The sequence below is a fragment of the Eleutherodactylus coqui genome, chromosome 4 (assembly GCF_035609145.1).
Source record: "Eleutherodactylus coqui strain aEleCoq1 chromosome 4, aEleCoq1.hap1, whole genome shotgun sequence".
Lineage (NCBI taxonomy): Eukaryota > Metazoa > Chordata > Amphibia > Anura > Eleutherodactylidae > Eleutherodactylus > Eleutherodactylus coqui.
The window spans coordinates 50,053,406-50,076,509 of record NC_089840.1 but is presented as its reverse complement, the minus strand read 5'-3'; the positions used below and the strand labels follow the sequence as shown (position 1 = coordinate 50,076,509).

Below are 23,104 nucleotides of genomic sequence, written 5' to 3'. Positions count from 1 at the left end.
TAGATAGAGGTGAGTAGATATTATGATAGACCTCATACATCTTTTCCAACCCCTGGCACAGAAGATGAAACTAACACTGAGCACTGTGCCTAGTTGGCCAGTTATGGAAGCAATGTGGCTACCTGGTACTATTATGGGAGCAGTATAGCTGGCATTAGTGTTGCTTCTTAGGAGGGTATTCCTGCTGGTTAGCATTGTTTTGAGAACACTATAAAAAGCATAGGAGAACTGTGACTGATTTTATTGAAAGTCATATGGCTTGTAGCCAGTATTACACGTTGACTGGCACTGTTTTTAGAATATATTAGGGCTTGCTGGATTCGTTAAAAAGGCACTGTGACTGTCTGTGCCCACTATAGGGTCACTTATGGGTTCGCACCTTAGTGGGGAGGGGGGGGGGGTGGCCTTGTCACAGACCACACACCACTTGTAGGGGCCGGGATCGTGGTTCAGGCTGGGAGCAGTAAATCAGAGAAGGAAGACTTTACTAATTAATGAGCACTTCCTTCATCAGACAGAAGAAAGGGCTCATTGATTGTTTCACTGATCAATCTAAGCTTCTATCACTGACTGCTCAGTGACACCAAGCTGAGAGGTTGTGGTTGCAGCTTTTACTGAAAGTCACGGCTGGGCATCTCTACAACCGAATGTCACCCCACGCTTTCATCGCAAGGGGCCATTCGGGACCCCTGAACATCAATCAAGGCATTCAATTCTGACAAAAGCATTTAACTAGCTGCTGATCAGAGTTGTTGCTTGCAGGTGTCATCTGTAAGAAACAGACGATACCTGCAGCACGCTTGATAGGAAATGAATGATGAGAGTGGTAGTTATCTTGAATTATGTCACAGCGGCTATCACCAGCACTTTCCCAAAAAGCAGCATCTGCAGTGGTAACTGATATTAATAAGTCGGGTAATAATTTTTCATGACACCAGTGCTTTACATCAGAGTTATAAGAGAAGAAATCATGAAGAGACTGAAGCTTGTAGTACACAGGCAAACCACTAGGGGTCGCAGGGTTCGAACTGCAACCCAGCCAATTAGCTTTGGGGGCCCCTCATCACAGAAGACTTTCAAGCACATGGATCGTGGCAGTGGATCAGTGCAGGCAAGGAGCAGGAAGACCTTAGTAATCAATGAGTGATTCCTTTATCAGACTGAAGGAAACGCTCATTGATTGTTTCACCAATCAATCAGAGCCTCTATCACTGATTGGTCAGTGACTTCTGGCTGAGAGGCTGTGGTTACAGCTCTGCTGCATATAATCGTGCCACCGAGCCTTGTTTCCTCCGGCACTGACACAGCAGCTCCGCTGTCGGAATGGAGAGGAGGAGGAGGCTGAAGAAAGGGCTAGAGGACTGCCACATCCTATGCTCCCCCTCCAGCTGACCGGAGAACACATGACTCCTCTTCTGACTAGAAAACAGAGATGCAGCCATCTGCAGGAATGGTAAGTATATGTGTAGTGTTGTGTATGTATACTGTATGCTCATTTACACAGGTGTATTGTTACCGCATAGCACACATGTATATCCCATGAGTAACACACGGTAAATGGGGGCAATAAAAGTTAGTTTACTTTGATTCTTGCATTCACACCTGTAAATGGAGGCAATGATAGTTAATAGACTTTGATTCTTCCATTCACACCTGCATGTGGGCACTGTGTATCGATAGCATGCGCTATTTGTGTATCATACACAGCCTTAGTATGGTCTGCGTATGAAACATTGTCTATACGCTGGCATTGCATACGGGCAGTGTTTCCATATACATCACCGCTCTGAACAATGCAGGGAATAAAAAAAAAACACACAACGCAGGACCGTGACGCGTCAATTACGGGCATGCGCAGTGCCATACACAGGCTCAGGATTACTGTTAAATTAAAGGGATTTGCTGATAACCCCTGAGGACAAATGTTTTTGTCATTTTGCTTTTTCCTCCCTTTGTTTAAAAAAATCCTAACTCTTTTAATTTATTAATCAGTGTAGCTGTCTGAGGGCTCGCTTTTTGCGGGACGAGTTGTATTTTTCAATGGTACTATACCATATAATGTGCTGAAAAACGTAAAAAAAACCTCCAAGTGGAGTTAAAAGGAAAAAGAAATGAAATTCCGCCATCTTTAGGGGGGGTCTTGTTTGTATAGTGTACACATTGCAGCAGCTGGCATGATAACTTTATTCTGTCAGTCAGTACAATTACTACAATATCAAGTTTAGGGGTTTTTTTTGTACGTCCTGTAGTGTTGGGGTTAAGAGAAGTCGGGGGGACTTTTGCACACGGGCCCATGAGCCTTTAGATACGCCCCTGTGTTGTGACAGTTCACTGAACTCAACTGGTTTCTAACATTCAAGTTCTCACTATACAATTATTTACAATATTTGTCCTCCCTACAATGGCAGTAGGGTAGCCTGGGTGATCTGGGGAAGTGTTGGAGGTTTGCGGATTATGTAAAACCAGGCCCTTCGGCATCCTAAATAAGGAATAAACGGAAGTTTCTGTGGACGTGGGGACTATGGTGCTGGCCTTGGTGTACTCCCTCCTGAACTGACTAAGGCACTAGATGCTGTCCTGACTCGCTCACCCATGAGACTGGTCCCGGCCTGAGTCGCTTGGGCGGTTCTTACTCACTCTTACAAGCTCACTTGTGACTGGCAGGAAAAGGGCCCTTTCCAGACTCCTTCCTCGTGACTGTGCACCCGTATCAGCCTACTCCACACTCCACTCTTTGTTCCGCTCCCTCGCCACATCTCTCACTACTCTCCCTAACTGCACATATGTCTGCTCATCTTGCTTTCCCTAAAACGACTCCAAGTTATTGCACACTTCCAGTATTCCTGTGAGTGACTTTTTTCTTTTCTCTCTCTCCTGACCAATCACGGGCTCCCTCTCTTTGTCACATGACTGTCTATCAGCTGATCCCAAAAATCTTCCCATAGTGCAGACTGCCAATGAGAAATGCGGCTATCAGCAACCAATACAAAGGGTTTATTGGTCGCTGTTGCTTTGCAGATTTCCCTTCACTTAATGGGCAATACATTTAACCCATTGTGGGATGTAGGTGAATGCCCGAACCACCTCACCACAACAACAGCTTTTCGTAGGACCCTTCTGGGTCATTACACGCCCACATTCTGAGGAGCAGGATCAAACCCCGAATGTCAATGACATAAATGTAAGCCCTGAAGCAGTATAGGGTTAAATCACATGGTGCACTCTCAGCCCACCAATTAAAGGTATTTTCCAAGATCTAGTAACATTTTGGAGAGCAGCAAATAGTTTAACATAAACATAAGTATACTCACCGCTCTAATCTCCCGCCAATCCAGGATCACCATTCCTGTCCTCCCTGCTGGGCTCTACTTACTTGTACTGCAGTGGTGACATATATGGAATGTCACTGTTGCACAGCCAAGTAAGCAGAGGTAAGTGGTAAGGAGGGGCGCAGTGATGCTCAACCGGTGGGTGTCCAGAGCAGTAAATACAGATTAGTTTATTGTTTTTAACAATTTTTGCCCTCTTAAATATTTTTCTAGAACTTAGAAAAAACTCCTTTAAAAGTTTGGATGATAAACTACTATGGCGGGAGGTATTGCTTCTTATGGGTGTCATTAAACTCCCTCTGTGAACCCTTTACATGCCGCAATCTACATAGATCTCGGCGTGTAATGGGTAAACAGTGGGGAGCTCTGTCTTGATACACCCCCGCTGTTGCAGACGGAGGCCGGTTATCGGTGACAGCCGGCTCCCGCTGATCTCTTCTGATCTTGCGCTATCCCCAGGGCGTAACTGTACGTTTTGTTGCGTTAAGTACCCTTTTGCCAGGACGTACAGTTATGCCCTGTGGTGTTAACGAGTTAACAGCTCGGATCGGCCGATTGGAGCTGTTGCCACGAGGTGTCAGCTGCCCGTCCTGCATGAAGAGAGATCTCTCCTCATATATACCCCAATGCTGCAGGACACAAATGTAAGCCCTAAAGTGTTAAGGGGTTAAATTAAGGTTTTTAAAAGTTGTAAACGTGGATCTCCGCTCATGTGACTGAGCCCTTAGCCATTAATATATGGTCACTCAACGCCAGGCAGTAGCAGAAGCTTCAAGATATTTGACAGGGAACAATATCAAGAAGGCAGGAAGGAAGAATACTGGCTGGTCTGTCAGTGCGTCTAGATATCATCTCGGCCAATGTGTCTATAGAAATAGATAAACTGCCCAGTTTGTATAGAATAGCTGATATACCCAGCTTTGCCCGAGTTAATTTGGTACTGGTGTTTATCTGGTGTTCACACAGAAAATCTTATAAAGTCGTGGTTACTTTAGAGATACCGGGGGAAAAAAATATGTTTACCATTTTGCATCGTTCTTTGCGTTACCCAGGAAACACCATGTGGAGGTAACCATGCAACGTTTTATATAAAATGACATCAGGAAGTGAGAGAATTAGATTACGTATGTAAAATTTAGAGGCTAATTCTTTTGCACTTAGAATTGAATAATCGAGTTGGGACCCATTAGCTTTTCCTATTTATGACATAACCAATGCTCGTGCCAAATTTCAAATTTCTATGACATCGGCAAGTGAGATAATTAGATTATGTACGTGAAATTTGGATGCTAATTCTTTTGCACTAGAATTGAATAATCGAGTTGAGACTCAATAGCTTTTCCTATTTATGACATAATCAATGCTCGTGCCAAATTTTAAGTTTCTATGACATCGGTGTTATGTGTGCTGCTGGGATCTGTAGTTCTAAGCTTCCTAGCCTCACAGCACAGGGTTAATTGATTGAGCTGGCTGGGTGTGGTACTTCCTGCTAGCCAATCTCCTGGGTCTGTGCTCACATATAAACCCAGCTCCTGGTCAGTCTCTGTATGGTCCCTAGGATGAGCAATCTTGAATCCTTGTCTGTTGAAGTTTGCTGTGTGACCTGCTGTCTGTGTTTTGTTGTGGCTTGCTGTGTGGTCTGTTCCTTGTGGTTCATGTCCATTTGTACGTTTGTTTTGTGTCAGTTTGGTTTGCTGAGTTTGTTTGCTGTGTCTGCACTGGGTTGGCCCCTAGGGCCCTCTAGTAGATGTGTCTTGCTAGTGTAGGGACTGCAAGATACAAAGGGCCTTGCCGGGGCTTGCAGCTTAAGTTCATTGGCCAATGTACAAACTAACACCTCGCATTTATATTCAGCTTATCATCTGCTATTAGTGTTTGCATTGTGGCTGCTATATGCTGTGTATTCTGGCTCTGTGTGTCCTGTTTGTTCAGTCCCTGTCATGTGGCATGTGTATATGTCCTGTTCTGGTGTGTGGCTCCTAGGATCAGCTAGGGCCCAGATCTGAAGACCGCTGGGTTGCCCATATTGGGGCAATGTCCCCACTCAGGTAGTGCCTTGCCATCCTCCCGTGTAGAACAGGGTCAGTTTGCCAGAGACCCGTGTGCGTACCCAGTCCTCTTTGATCACGATCGTGCTGTGCTGCTAGGAAGCTAAGAACTACAGATCCCAGCAGCACACGTAACAATCCGGAAGTGAGAGAATGTACGTAAAATTTGGATGCTAATTCTTTTGCGCTAGAATTGAATAATCGAGTTGGGACCCCTTTACTTTTCCTATTTTGGACATAATCTATGCTTCTGCCAAATTTTATGTTTCTATGACATCGGGAAGTTGGAGAATTAGTGGTGAGTCAGTCAGTCAGTGAGTCAGCGAGGGCTTTCGTCTTTATATATATATATATAGATAAAAAATAAAATAAAAAAAATTTGTGAAAAATAAATAAGAAAACAATTGAATTTTAAAAGGAAATAATAATTCCTCGTTAAAACTAAAAGGTAGTTTTTTGTTGTAAATAACAAATATGAATGTAAAATACTAAACTTAGGAATCTAACTCTCAACATAGGTAAGGTTAAAACTTTGCTTATAGTGGTTGAAAGTTGTGTGCGTACAGTTCTTTTTGAGAGTTTTATTCCTAAGTAATCTGTCACCGTCTCGGACCAGGCGAAGGGGGAATTCGCTCTTAAGGGGCCACATTTCTTTTTTGGGATTGAGATATTGAGTATTGTGGACTTGGTGAAGTTGATTTTAAAATTTGACAACTTGCCAAAGTCGCTTAAGATGGAAACCAGTCTGGGCAGGCTCTTTTCTGGCTTAGTGATTACGAACATAATGTCGTCCGCAAATGCCGCGGCCGACAAAGTATGTGAAGAAATCTTCAGGCCCTCCATGACCGGATCCTGTCTGACCCATTGTAACAGGGGTTCTAGTGAGAGAATAAATAGTATGGGGGATAAAGGGCACCCCTGGCGAGTCCCATTCTTAATCTCGAAGGTTGATGACAGCGCTTCATTTATTTTTAGTCTGGCATGGGGATTTGAGTATAGGGTGAGTATTGCTGAAATAAAAGGTCGTGGGAGGTTAAAGCGTCGCAGGGCTCTTTCCATAAAAGTCCAGTCTACCCTGTCAAAAGCCTTCTCCGCATCAGTGCTTACGAAGGCTACAGGGATTTTGCTGAAGTGAGCGTATTTAATGGCGTGGAGTAATCTCAGGCAATTACCTCTTCCCTCTCTCCCACGGACAAACCCTGCCTGTTCCGAATTGATCAATGTGGGGATGAATTCTCCTAATATTTAAGCTAGTAGCTTGGCTCAAATCTTTGTGTCCAAATTAATTAATGAAATCGGTCTATAGCTACTACACTGCGTTGGGTCTTTACCTTCCTTCAGGATGAGGGTTATGTGTGCCTCTTGGGCTTGCCTGGGAAGAGCCGCTCCCTTAAGTAGTGCGTTTAGCGTATCGGTGAGCTTAGGGACCAGTTGTGGTTTGAATGCCTTGTAGTAGGTAATTGTTAGACCATCCGGTCCTGGACTTTTGCCCTGTGGGAAGGAGTTAAGTACCTACAAAGGTATGATTTACCGACCCTTTCATGGTTTGGTCGCAAGAACATTCTGAAGTCCTACGTCCTCCCCATAATAATATATAAATTACGCATGATTCCTATACATCTCCCACTCTCCTTTTTCAAAGCTATCAGAGTGATATGTACGGGCTTTGTGTGGAAACAAAAGAGACCTAGATTAGCATACAACTTAATGACCAAAAGGAGGGAGGAGGGGGGGATGGACCTGCCATGTATCCAGGAATACTACCGAGCCATTCAGCTCAATTACTGGGTGGACTTAACGCAACCGTCGAGGGACCCATTGCTGCAAGAGCTGGCTAGGGCCTCACATGGGAATTATTTAGTGGAGGACCTTTGGTTCCCTAAAAGAAACCTCTACAGAGCAAGGGGATTTAGCACACTCCTCAGAGGCCCATGTGAGATCTGGGACAAACTTAAAGACAAGCTGGCCCCTACCCCATCCCCACTGATTCCTATTCGCAGCCTGAACAGATTAATGGAGATCCCACCAGACCCGGGAACGCTGAGTATCTGGTCACAACTCCAGGGGGCCAAAATAGGAGACATTCAGGTCCTGGCGCACAAGACACCCGAGGATATTATCAAAACATTGGCCCCTAATAGCAGCTTCTCATTCTTGCGGTTAGCACACATGAGAGAAGTAGTTGGGAAATTCCTAACTAATTATAGTTCCACCAGACCAAGGACGAGCTTCGAAACTGCTTTAGAGGAAGATAGAGACAACACTAGGAAAATCTCCTATATTAGGAGAAATTTCATAGCGCCCCCGCTATTCGCAAAGCCAGCCTTCCTGTTATCATGGGAAAAAGAACTAAAAATAACCCTATCTCCAGCGGATTCTAAACTAATACTAAAATTGGCTTACGGCATGTCCATGTGTGTGCTGATGCAAGAAAGCCACTTCAAACTTCTGGTTAGGTGGTACAAAACCCCCCAATGGCTGAAGGCTTACAAACTAGCAGCCCACGACAGATGCTGGAGGTGTGACGCGGCAGTGGGCTCCTACCTACACATCTGGTGGGAGTGCAAGCTGATCTCTCCCTTTTTGAAGGAGGTGGAAGGAGACGTGAGAGTCCTTTCCCCCAGCCTGGTAATCTCACCAGAAATGATCTTCCTTTGGAAACCTTCCACAAATTTCCATCCCTGCAGAAATAAATTGATAGCCTTTGCGATAGACGCAGCTAGGGCCCTGATTCCCTTAAACTGGCTACAACAAAAACCACCCTCTCTTACACAATGGAGAGAAAAGATGGACTTGATATGTAATCTTGAAGAGCTAACAAGCTGGGCAAAAGGCACACATCAAGACTTCATTCTCACATGGCACCCATGGAGGGAGGTAAGGAGGGGACATTAGGACCTTTCCATGCAGGGCTGTGGATCGGAGAAACCTGATCTGTCTTCCCTTAACTGAGAGGCACATCTGTCGGGACGGAGGGGACCCCGGGCGTTGATACGGAGGTGAAGCTTACGAGGCTGACGGAGCAACAAGACCTAAACAGAGAGGAGGAGAGCAATCACAGGAAAAACGGCCTACCCCCCCCCCCCCCCTCTACCCACATTTCCCTTCCCCTTTTCCCCATCTTGTCCCACCTCATTCCAACGCCCCCCCCAACCCCCCCTTACCTATTCCTTACTTCATGTATACTGCAACTTTGCAGTTAAGTCTAGATTGTCTTTTTTCCTTTATCTTATGCAAAGTCAATCTTATACTCACAGTTCATGTATTTTCCTCTCTTTTTTCGCAAATATAGTGTTGGTGCATATTTTGTCTAAGTAATAAGAAAAAAGCATTTATTGCCTTGCTCTTTTGCAATGTATGTTTGAAAAATATAATGAAAATCCAAATAAAACTTGAGTTTAAAAAAAAAAAAAAAATCTTTGCTGAAAAGAAACATTTAAAACTTCACTTTTTTCATAAGTTTTTCAAATAGAAAGCAAATAATGATATTAAGTGGTGAGGTCCTCTTTGTACACTATGTTGGCAGTTTCACCCCCAGGAGCCAGTATGAACAGGTTACTTGGCTGGAAGACTCGGGAATACGCCACATAGAACTGTCCATGAGAGAAACAGCCCTGTCTCACATCTATACCTGCCTTTGTCAGTGACTGCCCCTGCGACTTGTTAATAGTCATGGCGAAACATAATTTAATGGGAAATTGAAGCCGCTTAAATTCAAAAATGTAATCTGAAGGGATTATAGGTATCTGTGGAATAAACACTGTTTCACCTTCACCACAGCCTGTGAACACAGTCGCCTCAATAACATTCGGCCGCAATGTCTTTATTTGCAGCCTTGTTCCATTACACAGTTTTGGAGGGTTCAAATTCTGTAACAACATTATGGGTGCTACGACCTTGAGAGTAAGGCGGTAAGATGGCATTCCTGGCGGCTCCAGTGTATTAAGAAACTCAACAGGATAGTTGACAGCATCATCACTGTTCAGAACTGAGTCAATCGACTTGTAAACAGTCTCACTTCCACCAAGACGTTCCAACAAACAATGATTTAACTCAGAGGCAGAAGCGTTTGTAGGCGTTAACAATGCTCTTTATCGTAGCCAAGAGGCAGGTTTCTGTCTGAGGTGTTTAATGTCAGGATATATTTCTGCTATGAGACTGTCTACAGAGTTGACAATAGTACACAGGTTTGGTGGGATCTTAAGGATGCTATGGATGTTGTTAAGATCTCCATTGCCTATTTTTAACAGAAGATGAGCAAATTTGCCAGCATTGATGTCACCCCTCAGATGAATGCTCATATTTGTAGAAAGAGATAATTTTTCTACTTTTGGCCAAAGGAAGGAACTCTTGAGGCAAACATTGACCTCATCAGCACGAGTACCTCGGGGTATGACAGGTAAAGTTTGTCTGAAGTCTCCTGAGAACAACACTGTGACTCCTCCCGTAAGTTTGTTGCTGTTACGGAGATCTCGAAGACTGCGGTCAACTGCCTTTATTCCAGCTTTATGCGACATTGTACATTCATCCCACACTATAAATTTACAGTCTTGGAGTACTCGTGCAAGGTTACTCTGCTTCGGAATGCTGCAGACTGGGGCTTCAGCTCGATTTAAATTTAAAGGCAGTTCCCCCTGATGCATCCATAAAGAAGACTTTGTTTGAATTAGACTCAACACTTTGTAGTACTTTATTGTAGACGACCTTTTGGTCATCAGTAAGGCATGCTTCATGTTTTGCCACTGTGTCTTTCAGTATTGCAACAGTGTAATTAATTTGCTTCAGATATTCTCGGTTTTCCAAAATGTCATCAGTTCGTATTGATTCTGGTAAGCTATACTCTTGTAAGGTTCGACCTCCCAAAGACAGAATGATGTCTTCCAGCAAAGTCAAGGTCTTGTTATAAATATGCTCTTTATTTTGTATGTTTATTTCTTGAATATGTCTCTGCACTTGCCACAAGATATCCTCAGAGAAATTGTCTTTGTGAGTCTCCCACAACAGCAATGGCTCAGACACCTGACAAAAGACCACCATGATAGCAAACAATTCTCTCAACCTAACTGTTGAATTAGACAAAGCTCCTTCTTCCAATATTTTGTTCCAATGACTGTCATCCTCAAGTAAGCAGAGTGACTTACGTGCTGACTGGAATGTTAGATGAAGCACATCGTCAACAGTTTTTAGATGACTGAAAGATGTGGGGCCCCGAACCTCATGCAGTAGCAGTCGCAAATGGTAACATTCAGAGTTATTTGGATGCACTGTATAAATTCTACCAAGAACTGTGCCTTTTTTCACTCCTGGATATCCGATAACACACGTTCCTTGTTTTCTTCAAAAATCTTTTTTCCATAAATAGAATGAAGGAACTTCATTGTATAGGAAGGTTCTTGCAAAGCCATCAACCTTACACAGTTCAAAAAATCCTATAAGAGTAGTTTTTAAAGGGGTGTTAATTTTGTCTGTTGCATTATCTGCAGTGAAATAGACTCTTTACCCATTTTCCAGATGAACCGCAAGGTGCATTACAGAAGGGAATCTTTCATGGATTTGAAAAGAGAAAATATGCCAAATGGCTTCAGAACTGCTAATATATCGACCTGTCTGGTATATGTTTATTTCATCACATTCATTCTCCATTGCAAATGTGGCCTGATCACTACCTTTATTCACATACTTGCAAATATATTTAATTGATTTGACAGAATTGCAGTACTCAACATTGATGTGTGCATTAAAGGAGAAGAACAGGATTAAAAGGAACTACCCAGCTGTTATCAAGTACCCAAAGTCCCTTGAGGCTTCTTAATAGTTACTGTAAACCCACCCTCACTTGGCGATTTTCTTCTGTACTTCGGATACCCATCATCACCAGTCTGGGTCTCACTGAGGAATGGCTTGGGGTATCTCTTGGAGCACTTGCCATCCTTTATGTAATGGGAATGTGTGTTGAAGTTTCCACATGGCCCATGTATCATATTACGTTTAACAATGTTGTACAGAATAGGATCTTCTTTTGGATTTGGTATCTCTGCACAAATTATATTGTCAATCCGGTCTGGTGTGATAGCATTTTCAAGCCATAACAAAATATGAATGTGAGGGAGACCACGTTTCTTCCACTCGACAGAATACATGTAACATCTGGGCTTTCCAGAAAGACACCCTTTGGTTAACAAACTCACGATCTTTTTAACTTTAAGATGGAAAACTCGACTTGTGATGTCATGACGATGCTGGGGTTTCTGCCTAGGGAGTAGAGCTTCTGTAATTTCTGTCCATTTTGGGTTACACGTAAAGGTAATTAATAAGTCTGGACGGCCATAGTGACGCACATAGCTCATCGCATCCTGGGTACGTTCGTGCATGTAACGTGGTCCTCCTGGCCCAACTGTCTGATGTCTGCATCATTTTTAGCAATGGCGTCTTTGAGGTGAATGTAACTTTCTGCACTCAATGTTCTCTGGTTATTTCGGATAAAGTTTAACCTCTCTGTTTCTATTTTTACATACATGTCCACTAGAGATGAGCGAGCACCAAACTTCTCGGGTGCTTGTTGCTTGAGTTGAACTTTCCGCAATGCTCGAGAGCTCGTTTCCAGTAACGAATCCCATTGAAGTCAATGGGCGACTCGAGCATTTTTGTATATGACCGATGCTCCGCATAGGTCTTCATCTGTGAAACTCTGGAAAACATCCGAAAGTCATGGAAACACCACAGAAACGGATAGGGCAGGGCAGGGGCAGCATGCATGGCTGCATCTCAGGCTCCCAGGTCCCACTATTAAGCCACAATGGGGGCAAGAGTCTTCCCCGCCTAACAATTTTTACTTCGGACAAACCCTCATTAGCAAGGCACAACTTAGCTAAGCTCCACACTACCTGCAACCACGGACAAACACTGCCTGCGGGTGACACCGCTGCCTCTTCTCCTGGGTTACATGCTGCCCAACCCCCCGCATGACCCTGTGTCCACAGCGCACACAAAAGTTTCCCTGCGCAGCCTTCAGCTGCCCTCATGCCACACGCTCGCTTTATAGCTACACAACCCTCATGTCTATTTCTAAGTGCGTCTGTGATGATGAGGAACTGGAGGCACACACTCTATAGGGTTGGCAGGATCAGGCAGCGACCCTCTTAGAAAGGGGGGTGATAGCCCACAATGCTGTTGAGAATCGATGATAAATTGACATATGATCATCATTCCAATCCCGTGCCACCTCCATCGCAAAATTGTCAGGAGCCGCAAACGTGGCCATAAAGGGGACTCAGGTGCCAGCACTTCTACACATCTCCGTAATGCAGCAATATTCTGTGTGAGAAGTATGTGAGCAGGCCCTGGGTCAGGCTCAGTCCCAGCAAACACCTTGTGTGGCCCAAGGTGCCGCGAGTGACATAGCAATGGGGAATCCATGTGTCCACACACCATTCATTCTGTTTGGGTGCCAGATACCTCATCGACAACGCAAGGGGAAAGCCATCTGCACTCTGCACCCTACCCAAGTCAGTCAGTGTTTTTGTGCCAGACAGGTAAAACACCGCTATGGGAAGTCTGTGTGCACCGACAGCATAGGTGAGTCCAAGGAACCCCAAGACATGAACCATGAAGAAATCAGAGTGCCCAAACATGGCAGACTTTCACTGCGCCGAGGACATAGGCCTCTGCACAAACCCTCAGCAATCGCGGGTATAGAGCGGACTCCGATGCTAGTGCAGCTGTGAACGTCTCATTAGTGCAGTATCACTAATCTTGTTTGGCCCAAACCAGTGCCGCAGATAACTGTGGTAACACGAGAGAATATACATGTTGGCCTCGGCCCACAATTCATGCCCTAGTCAGTCACTATATTTGTGCTATATAGGTAAAACACCGCGATAGGAAGACTTTGTGCACCCATAGTATAGACAGACCCCTGTAACATTCCTGTAGCAAAGGTATAAGCAGACCCCAGTAACATTTCTGTAGCAGAAGTATAGGCAGACCCCAGTAACATTTCTGTAGCAAAGGTATAGGCAGACGCCTGTAACATTTCTGTAGCAGAAGTATAGACAGACCCCAGTAACATTTCTGTAGTAACAGTATAGACAGACCCCAGTAACATTTCTGTAGCAGAAGTATGGGCAGACCCCAGTAACAATTCTGTAGCAGAAGTATAGGCAGACCACTGTAATATTTATGTAGCAGAAGTATAGGCAGACCCCTGTAACATTTCTGTAGCAGAAGTATAGACAGACCCCTGTAACATTCTTGTAGCAGAAGTATAGGCAGACCCCTGTAACATTTCTGTAGTAGAAGTATAGGCAGACCCCAGTAACATTTTTGTAGTAATAGTATGGGCAGACCCCAGAAACATTTCTGTAGCTGAAGTATAGGCAGACCCCAGTAACATTTCTGTTGTAAAAGTCTAGGCAGACCCCTATAACATTTCTGTAGCAGAAGTATAGGCAGACCCCTGTAACATTTCTGTAGCGCAAGTATAGGCAGACCCCTGTAACATTTCTGTAGGAGAAGTACAGGCAGACCCCAGTAACATTTCTGTAGCAGAAGTATAGGCAGACCCCAGTAACATTTCTGTTGTAAAAGTATAGGCAGACCCCTGTGACATTTCTGTGGCCCAAGTATAGGCAGACCCCTGTAACATTTCTGTAGCACAAGTATAGGCAGACCCCTGTAACATTTCTGTAGGAGAAGTACAGGCAGACCCCAGTAACATTTCTGTAGCAGAAGTATAGGCAGACCCCAGTAACATTTCTGTTGTAATAGTATAGGCAGACCCCAGTAACATTTCTGTAGCAGAAGTATAGGCAGACCCCTGTAACATTTCTGTACCAAGAGTATAGGCGAACCCCTGAAACATTGGTGTACCATTAGTGTAGGCGAAGTCCTGAAAAATTAGTTAGATAGCAGTATAGGCGAGGGCCAGAAAAATTAGTGTACCAAGAGTGCAAGTGTACCCCTGTAAAATTTCTCAACCGAGAGGGCAGGTGAAACCCAGAAATAGTTTTTAAAGATACATCTCGCTGTTGCTTAATTTGCAACAGAGCCTGGAGGCAACCCTGTCAAAAAGTATCAATACTTTTGAAACTTTGAAAAATTATAAAAGAATTGTAAGCAGAGCCTTTTGGGCAGCAGAAAAATTGCCAGTTCAGCGTGATGACATGATGTTTCAGGAGGAGGAGGACTTATATCCGATAGTGATTGACAAAGCTAATTCCCCCTTTTTTTCCGGTGATAGAGAATGCTTATTTCTCTGATTGCAGAGAAAACAATCTTTAGGTTCTGCTGCTCTCCGTCGATGGAGAAGAGAAGTCTGGGGAAATCCAGGCTTTGTTTATCTTTATGAGTGTCAGCATGTCGGCAATGGCAGTTGACAGGCGGGTACGCTTGTCCGTGATGATTCCCCCAGCTGCACTAAACACCCTCTCTGACAAGACTCTAGCGGCAGGGTAAGCCGCACCTCCAGGGCGTACAGCGCAAGCTCGTGCTATGTGTCCAGCTTTGACACCCAATAGTTGTATGGAGCAGAGGCATCACAGAGGACGGTGGTATGGTCGGCTACGTACTCCCTCACCATCTTTTTACAGTCCTCCCTCTGACTCAGCCTTGACTAGGGAGTGGTGACGCAGTCTTGCTGGGGAGCCATAAGGCTGGCAAAGGCCTTGGAGAGCGTTCGCCTGGCTGCGCTGTACATGCTGCCTGATCTTTTCCCTTCCCCTGTTACTTGGCCCTCGGAACTGCAGCTTCTGCCGCTAGCGCTGTCAGATGGGAAGTTTAGCATCACTTTTTTTCATCCAGGGCCCTGTGGTATTGCATCACTCTTGTACCCCTTTCCTCTTCGGGAATGAGAGTGGAAAGGTTCTCCTTATACCGTGGGTCGAGAAGGGTGTACACCCAGTAATCCGTGTTGGCCAGAATGCGTCTAACGCGAGGGTCACAAGAAACGCAGCCTAACATGAAGTCAGCCATGTGTGCCAGGGTACCAGTATGCAACACATGGCTGTCCTCACTAGGAAGATGACTTTCAGGATCCTCCACAGCCCATAAACGCTGAACAGATGAGAGGCAAGCAGCATGGGTACCCTCTGCAGTGTGCCCAGCTGTCTCTTCCCCCTCCTCCTCCTCCTCCTGCTCCTCCCCGTCCTCCTCCAAAACGCACTGAGATATAGACATTAGGGTGGTCTGGCTATCAAGCGACATACTGTCATCCCCTGTCTCCTGTTCCAACTGCAAAGCGTTGGCCTTTATGCTTTGCAGCGAACTTCTCAGCAGGCATAGCAGCAGGATGGTAACGCTAATGATTGCAGCATCGCCGGTCACGATGTGGGTAGACTCCTCAAAGTTTCTGAGGACCTGGCAGATATCTGCCATCCAGGCCCACTCTTCGGTACAAAAATTGGGGAGGGTGACTACCACTATGCCACCGATGTTGGAGTTGGTATTCCACTATTGCTCTACGCTGCTCATAGAGCCTGGCCAACATGTGCAGCGTAGAATTCCAGCATGTGGGCACGTCGCACGGCAGCCGGTGCTCTGGCAGATTAAACTGATGTTGCAGGGTCCTCAGGGTGGCAGCGTCCGTGGTAGACTTGCGGAAATGTGCGCAGACGCGGCGCACCTTGCCGAGCAGGTCAGACAAGTGAGGGTAGTTTTTCAGAAACCGCTGAACTACCAGACTGAAGACGTGGGCCAGGCATGGCACGTGTGTGAGGCTGCCGAGCTGCAGAGCCGACACCAGGTTACGGCCGTTGTCACACATGACCATGCCCGGTTGGAGGCTCAGCAGCGAAAGCCAGAGGTCGGTCTGCTCTGTCAAACTCTGCAACAGTTCGGGGGCCGTGTGCCTCTTGTCACCTAAGCTGAGTAGTTTCAGCACGGCCTGCTGACGCTTGCCCACCGCTGTGCTGCCAGGCCGCGCAACACCGACTACTGGCGACGTGCTGCTAACACTTCTTAATTGAGAGGTAGAGGTTGCGTAGTAGGAGGAGGGTTTAGAGGAGGTGGCATAAACCGCCGCAGTTACCAGCACTGAGGTAGGACCCACTATTCTGGGTGTGGGTAGGACGTGCGCGGTCCCAGTCTCTGACTCGGTCCCAGCCTCCACCAATTTCACCCAATGTGCCGTCAGGGAGATATAGTGGCCCTGCCCGCCAGTACTTGTTCACTTGTCCGTGGTTAGGTGGACCTTCCCAGTAACCACGTTGGTGAGGGCACGATTTATGTTGCAGGGGGCGTGCTGGTGTAGGGTTGGGGCAGCACACCGGGAAAAATAGTGGTGACTGGAGACCGAGTAGCGTGGGACCGCTGTCGCCATCATGTTTTTGAAAGCCTCCATTTCCACAAGCCTGTACGACAGCATCTCCAGGCTCATTAATTTGGGAATATTCACGTTTAAAGCTTGTGCGTGCGGGTGCGTGGCGTCGTATTTTCGCTTTCGCTCCAACACTTGTGCTAGCGACAGCTGAACGCTGCGCTGAGAGACATTGCTGGATGGAAGACAGTGGAGGTGAGGGTGTGGGTGCAGGCTGGGAGGCGCTCTTGCCTGTGTACTGAGAGGGGGATTGGATCTGTGTGGCAGGTTGGCACACAGGGGAAGAGGCAGTGGTGTGACACGGAGGCGGTGAACGGCCTTCGTCCCACCTTGTGGGGTGCTTGGCCATCATATGCCTGTGCATGCTGGTGGTGGTGAGGCTGGTACTGGTGGCTCCCCGGCTGATCTTGGTGCGACACTGGTTGCACACCACTGTTCGTCGGTCGTCCGCGCTCTCACTGAAAAACATCCACACCTTTGAACACCTAGCCCTCTGCACAGAGACTTGGTGCGAGGGGTGCTTTGGCCACTCCACTGCCTCTTTCAAGCTGTCCTGCTGCTGCACTTGCCTCCCCCTCTGAAGCCCTGTCCTCGGTAGGCTTAGCAAACCAGGTGGGGTCAGTCACCTCATCGTCCAGCTGCTCTTCCTCTGAATCCTCTGTGCGCTCCTCCCTCAGATGTACTGCCCTTACTACTACCTCACTGATAGACAACTGTGTCTCATCATCATCATCCTCCTCACCCACTGAAAGCTCTTGAGACAGTTGCCGGAAGTCCCCAGCCTAATCACCCGGACCCCGAGAACTTTCCAAAGGTTGGGCATCAGTCACGACAAACTCCTCAGGTGAGAGAGGAACCCCTTTTTTCCCACTCTTGGCAGGAACCCGAGAACAGTTCCTGGGGGTCTGCCTGCTCATCAGAATATGTCATTTTCATGCAGTGAGGAGGCTGGGAAGAAGGAGGAGCAGCAGCCAGAGGATTCAGAGTTGCAGTCCCTAAGCTGGGAGTAGTGGACTGCGTAGAAGACTGGGTGGTCGCTACATTGCTGGATGCATTTTCTGCCATCCACGACAGGAACTGCTTACACTGCTCTGTTTGTAATAAAGGTCTACCACGTGGACCCATAAATTGTGATATGAAACTGGGAACCCCAGAAACTTGCCTCTCTCCTAATCCCACAGCAGTCGGCTGTGATTTACCTGGACCAGGAACCCGGCCTGTGCCCACACCCTCACTTGGACGTCCACGTCCACGTCCTCGACAGTTACCCCTACTCCTCATCATGGCGGATTACGAATAGAACAGGGGCCAAATAAATTACCCCACTGTACAGCACTGACAACTGGGCCTTAATTCACCGCACACAGAGACTTGTAGATAGCGGAGGCTCTATGCTGTGACTAGAAAAAAGTAACTCGCTGTCTTGCGCTGATACCTAGGGGTAATTTACTGCTCGTAGAGACTTGTAGATTATAGAGGCTGTGTGGAGGAGGAGAAAACTCTAAAGCCAGTGGATAGTGCTGGTAACTGCGGCGATCTCAACCCCACCAACTGAAATGGTATTGTAAGACGCTCTGCACAGCGGCTGAGCTGAAAAACTTTGCAGTGGCCCCGGTAATATTACGGTACTGTTTTGCGGTGAGACCGCTGTCTAATTTACTGCAGAATGGTATAAATAAGTTTGTTGGCAGCGGCAGGCTAGGAATTATGTGCGTGCACTTTCACGGTGAGAGTGGTATTTTACTGCACAATCCAGCCAGAAAAAATATGACAAAAGGCTGCAAACAGGCCTAGCTGCGTAATACAAGAATGGTAGCACACACTACAACTCCCAGCAGGCCCCAAGTAAAATGCACACGGTGAGATGTAGCCCTAAGAAGGAGATTTTGTTTTTTTGCACAGACGATACAGGCTGTATAGTATATAGAACAGCTTTGCCTCTAGAAATGCCTGTGGCCCAACGCTCTGTGTCTAATTTACTCCAGACAGAGAACAGTATAAATAAGTATGTTCGCAGCTGCAGGCTAGGAATTATGTGCGTGCACTTTCACGGTTAGAGTGGTATTTTACTGCACAATCCAGCCAGAAAAAAATATGACGAAAGGCTGCAAATAGGCCTAGCTGCGTAATACAATAATGGTAGCACTACAACTCCCAGGAGCCACTATGTAAAATGCACACGTAGCCCTAAGAAGGACCGTTGGGGTTTTTGAAGACAGCACCTCTGCTAACACTTTCCCCATATCAGCAGCAGCACTTTCCCTATTCTCTGTATAATAGACTGCAGACTGAGAACGCTATAGCTGTAATAGCCAGCACAGCCCGAGATGGAAAAAAAAAATTGTGCAAAACTGCTCCCTGCCAGCCACAACAGTAATGCACACGGTTAGATGTGGCCCTAAGAAGGACCGTTGCGGTTCTTGAGGACAGGATCCTACACTAACACTATCCCTGAATGAGCAGCAGAACTTTCCCTAATCTCTGCCAGTGTGTGTCTGAGGCGAGCCGCGGGCGGGACCCCTTTAAGTACTCTGCGGTCACTTGATCTCGCCAGCCACTCACTGCAGGAGGGTGGGATAGGGCTGGCACGTCACAGGAGGAAGTGGTAATGCCTTCCCTGCATGTCTATTGGCTAGAAAATGGCGCTAAACATGCGGGGAAGGAAATGGAATTGACTTGAGTACCGCGTCGTGCTTGCCTCGCGTAACGAGCATCTCGAGTACCCTAATACTCGAACGAGCATCAAGCTCGGACAAGTGTGCTCGCTCATCTCTAATGTCCACCAAAAACTGGCTAAGCAAAGATCTACAGTGGAATATGTCATGTTGTTTCTTTTGTCTTATCATTAGACGATACACATAAAAATTCAAAGCTGAGATTGTTTTAAGTGGCTGTTTCGTGGTAGGATGCACCTGAGGCAGAGATATGGAATAGCCATCTTCTCCATAGCAAAACACACGCTGCTCATTACACACAGGTCAGTTAGATTTTTCTCAGTATATAAGCAAATAGAAACAGATTTTTGTCAGACTGTATGTAAAAATATCCACCCCTCACACGCTGTTTATTACACACAGGTAAGTTAGATTTTTCTCAGCGTATAGGCAGAAAAAAAGAGATTTTCCTCAGACTGTATGTGAAAATGCCATGACACAGAATGTGCCACCCCTCACACACTGCTCATTACACACAGGTCAGATAGACTCCTCTCAGTAGACAGATAGGAGAGAGATTTATCTCAGACTGTAAGTGAAAATGCCACTACACAGAATGTCCACCTCTCACACTATCCTCATTTTTACCCTGAAAGGTAATGCCCTTTTTTATTCAAATTTCCTACCCAGACTGAAGGTTGCAGCCCCTGGTTATACTTAAAGGCATACTCCATCCCAGCAGTCCATGTCCACTTCCTTTTGTACTTTACAGCCTTTCAATACATACGACAGTCAGTTTTATTCCTGTCAGTATATACTCATATTTCTAAATGCATTTTCCTTTGCTGAGAAGATAACTGTCTCATACATTGCGGGGTACAGATATGTTATTAGTTATATAACATAGGAATGGTCATGCCAAATTTCAAGCTTGTGCAGTACAGATGTGTGTTATTAGTTACATTACATAGGGGGGTCACTTACTTTTATGCATAGGATTAAATAATCAAGTTGCAACCCTTTAAATTTCCAATATTTAGTACGCAAAGAATGGTCATGGCCAATTTCACATTTGTGCGGTAAAAATTGATGTAATTATTTGCTGCATCAGGAAGTGAGAAAATTAGATTAGGTACCTAAAATTTGGACGCTAATTCTTTTGCGCTTAGAATTGAATAATTGAGTTGGGACCCAATAGCTTTTCCTATTTATGACATAATCAATGTTCGTACTAAATTTCAAGTTTCTATGACATCGGGAAGTGAGGGAATTAGATTACGTATAGAGATGAACGAGCGCCAAAATACTCGGGTGCTCGTTGCTCGAGTCGAACTTTCTGTAATACTTGAGAGCTCGTTTCAAGTAACGAACCCCATTGAAGACAATGGGCGACTCAACCTTTTTTGTATGGGACCGATGCTCTGCATAGCTGATGACTTGTCAAATACCAGAAAACATCAGAAAGTCATAGAAACACCACAGAAACGGATAGGGAATGGCAGGGCCAGCATGCATGGCTGCATCTGAGGCTCCCAGGTCCCACTATTAAGCCAAAATGGGGGCAAGAGTCTGGCGTCACCCCCCTAACAATTTTTTACTTCGGACAAACCCTCATTAGCAAGGCACACCTTAGCTAAGCACCACACTACCTGCAACCAAGGACAATCACTGCCTGTGGGTGACACCGCTGCCTCTTCTCCTTAGTTACATGCTGGCATTGCTGTCCAACCTCCCCCCCCCCCCCCCGCACGATCCTGCGTCCACAGCGCACACAAAAGTGTCCCTGCGCAGCGTTCAGCTGCCCTCATGCCACACGCTCGCTTCATAGCCACACCACCCTCATGTCTATTTATAAGTGCGTACTGAATGAGGAGGAACTGGGGGCACACACTGCAGAGGGTTGGCAGGGCCAGGCAGCAACCCTCTTTGAAAGTTGAATGCTGTTGAGAATTGATGATAAATTCACGTACGATTAACATTCAAATCCTATGCCACCTCCATCACAAAATTGTCAGGAGCCGCAAACGTGGGCATAAAGGGGACTCAGGTGCCAGCACTTCTACATATCTCCACATTGCAGCAATACTCTGTGTGGGAAGCACGTGAGCGGGCCCAGGGTCAGGATCGGTCCCAGCCTCCACCTTGTGTGACCCAAGGTGCCGCGAGTTGCATAGCAATGGGAAATCCATGTGTCCCCACACAATTCATTCTGTGTAGATGTTAGATAGCTCAACACCGCAATGAAAAGTCTTTGAGTTCCTTGGGCTTGCCTATGCTGTCGATGCACAAAGATGGTATTACACAAGAAGAAATCAGAGTGCCCAAACATGGCAGAGTTTCACCCCGCCAAGGACCTTGGCCCACATTTCTACCCTAGTCAGTCAGTGTGTTTGTGCCAGACAGGTAAAACAACGCAATGGGAAGCCTTTGTGCACCCACAGCATAGGCGAGCCCAAGGAACTCACGCATGGTATTACACATGAGGAAATCAGAGTGCCGAAACATGGCAGAGGTTCACCCTGCTAAGGGCCTCGGCCTACTTTTGTGCCCTAGTCAGTCAGTGTATTTGTGTCAGACAGGTAAAACACCACTATGGGAAGTCTTTGTGCACTCACAGCATAAGCGAGCCAAAGCTACCCAAGGAAAGTATTAAACATGAAGCAATTACAGTGCCCAAACATGGCAGACTTTCACTCCGCCGAGGACCTCAGCCTCTGTACACACCCTCAGCAATCATCGGCATAAAGCGGACTCCAATGCTAGTACAGCTGTGAACGTCTCATTTAATTAGTTGCGGTTGCTTTTCTCACTCCAAAGACTGGATAAACCAGGAAGAAGTTCCACAGGCCAAAACTGGCGCAGTTGCATTTCACCCAGGACCTTGGCTTCTGCCCACACCCTCAGCAATCGTGGGCATAAAGCGGACTCCTATGCTAGTACAGCTGTGAATGTCTCATTAATGCAGTAACGCTCCTTTTGTTTGGCCCAAACCAGTGTCTCAGATAACTGTGGTAACAGGAGAGAAAATACATGTTGCCCAGAGCTGATCCCCTGACCCCAAGCAGGTGGAGGAGGAGGTACCATAACAAGGCCAAAAAAACATGACCGAGGTAGGACCCGCAATAGTCTGTGTGGGAAGCACATGAGCGGGCCCAGGGTCAGGCTCGGTCCCAGCCTCCACTTTGTGTGACCCAAGGTGCTTTGAGTTACATAGCTGTTGCGTCCAAACGGACATGCAATATCCAAAACAAACGAAAAAGGCCCACCTGTGCAAAAGAAACATAAAACTACGGGAAAACCTCTCCCTATAAAATCTTTACCCGGGCGGGGGCCCTGCCTATTCGGCGGGCCGATCGCTCCGATAGGTGCGGACACGCACTCGTTCCTGGGCAACTGACAAATCCCTATCAGGGAGCCCTAGAACCAAAAGAAAGGGAAGCAGAAAACCAAACAAAACCAATATAGGAACTTAGCTTGCACGGAGGAGCTTCAAGCAGGACGTGTTTCCTCAGCAGCTGTCCAGCGGCAACTGAAGCATTGACCACCACAGGGGTCAGTACTAGCATTGCTTAAATAGGAGTAGAGCTATTCAGCACCAGATGAGGACTGACATTACTCTTGCAACCACCACACCCCTCAGCTCCAGGAGAGGTAGGAATACTGCTAAACCCTGGTCTGGCCTGAAAGCAAGGTGGGAACCTCCGAACGGCTGCAACAATAGCAATGGGAAATCCATGTGTCCACACACTACTCATTCTGTGT

At 46.3% G+C, this 23,104-nt stretch overlaps 1 pseudogene; it reads right to left on the bottom strand.

Annotated features, from left to right (window-relative positions):
- Positions 1 to 10,873: 10,873 nt before the first annotated feature.
- On the bottom strand, positions 10,874 to 11,517 carry LOC136626472 (uncharacterized; annotated as a pseudogene).
- Between the last annotated feature and the right edge of the window lie 11,587 nt (positions 11,518 to 23,104).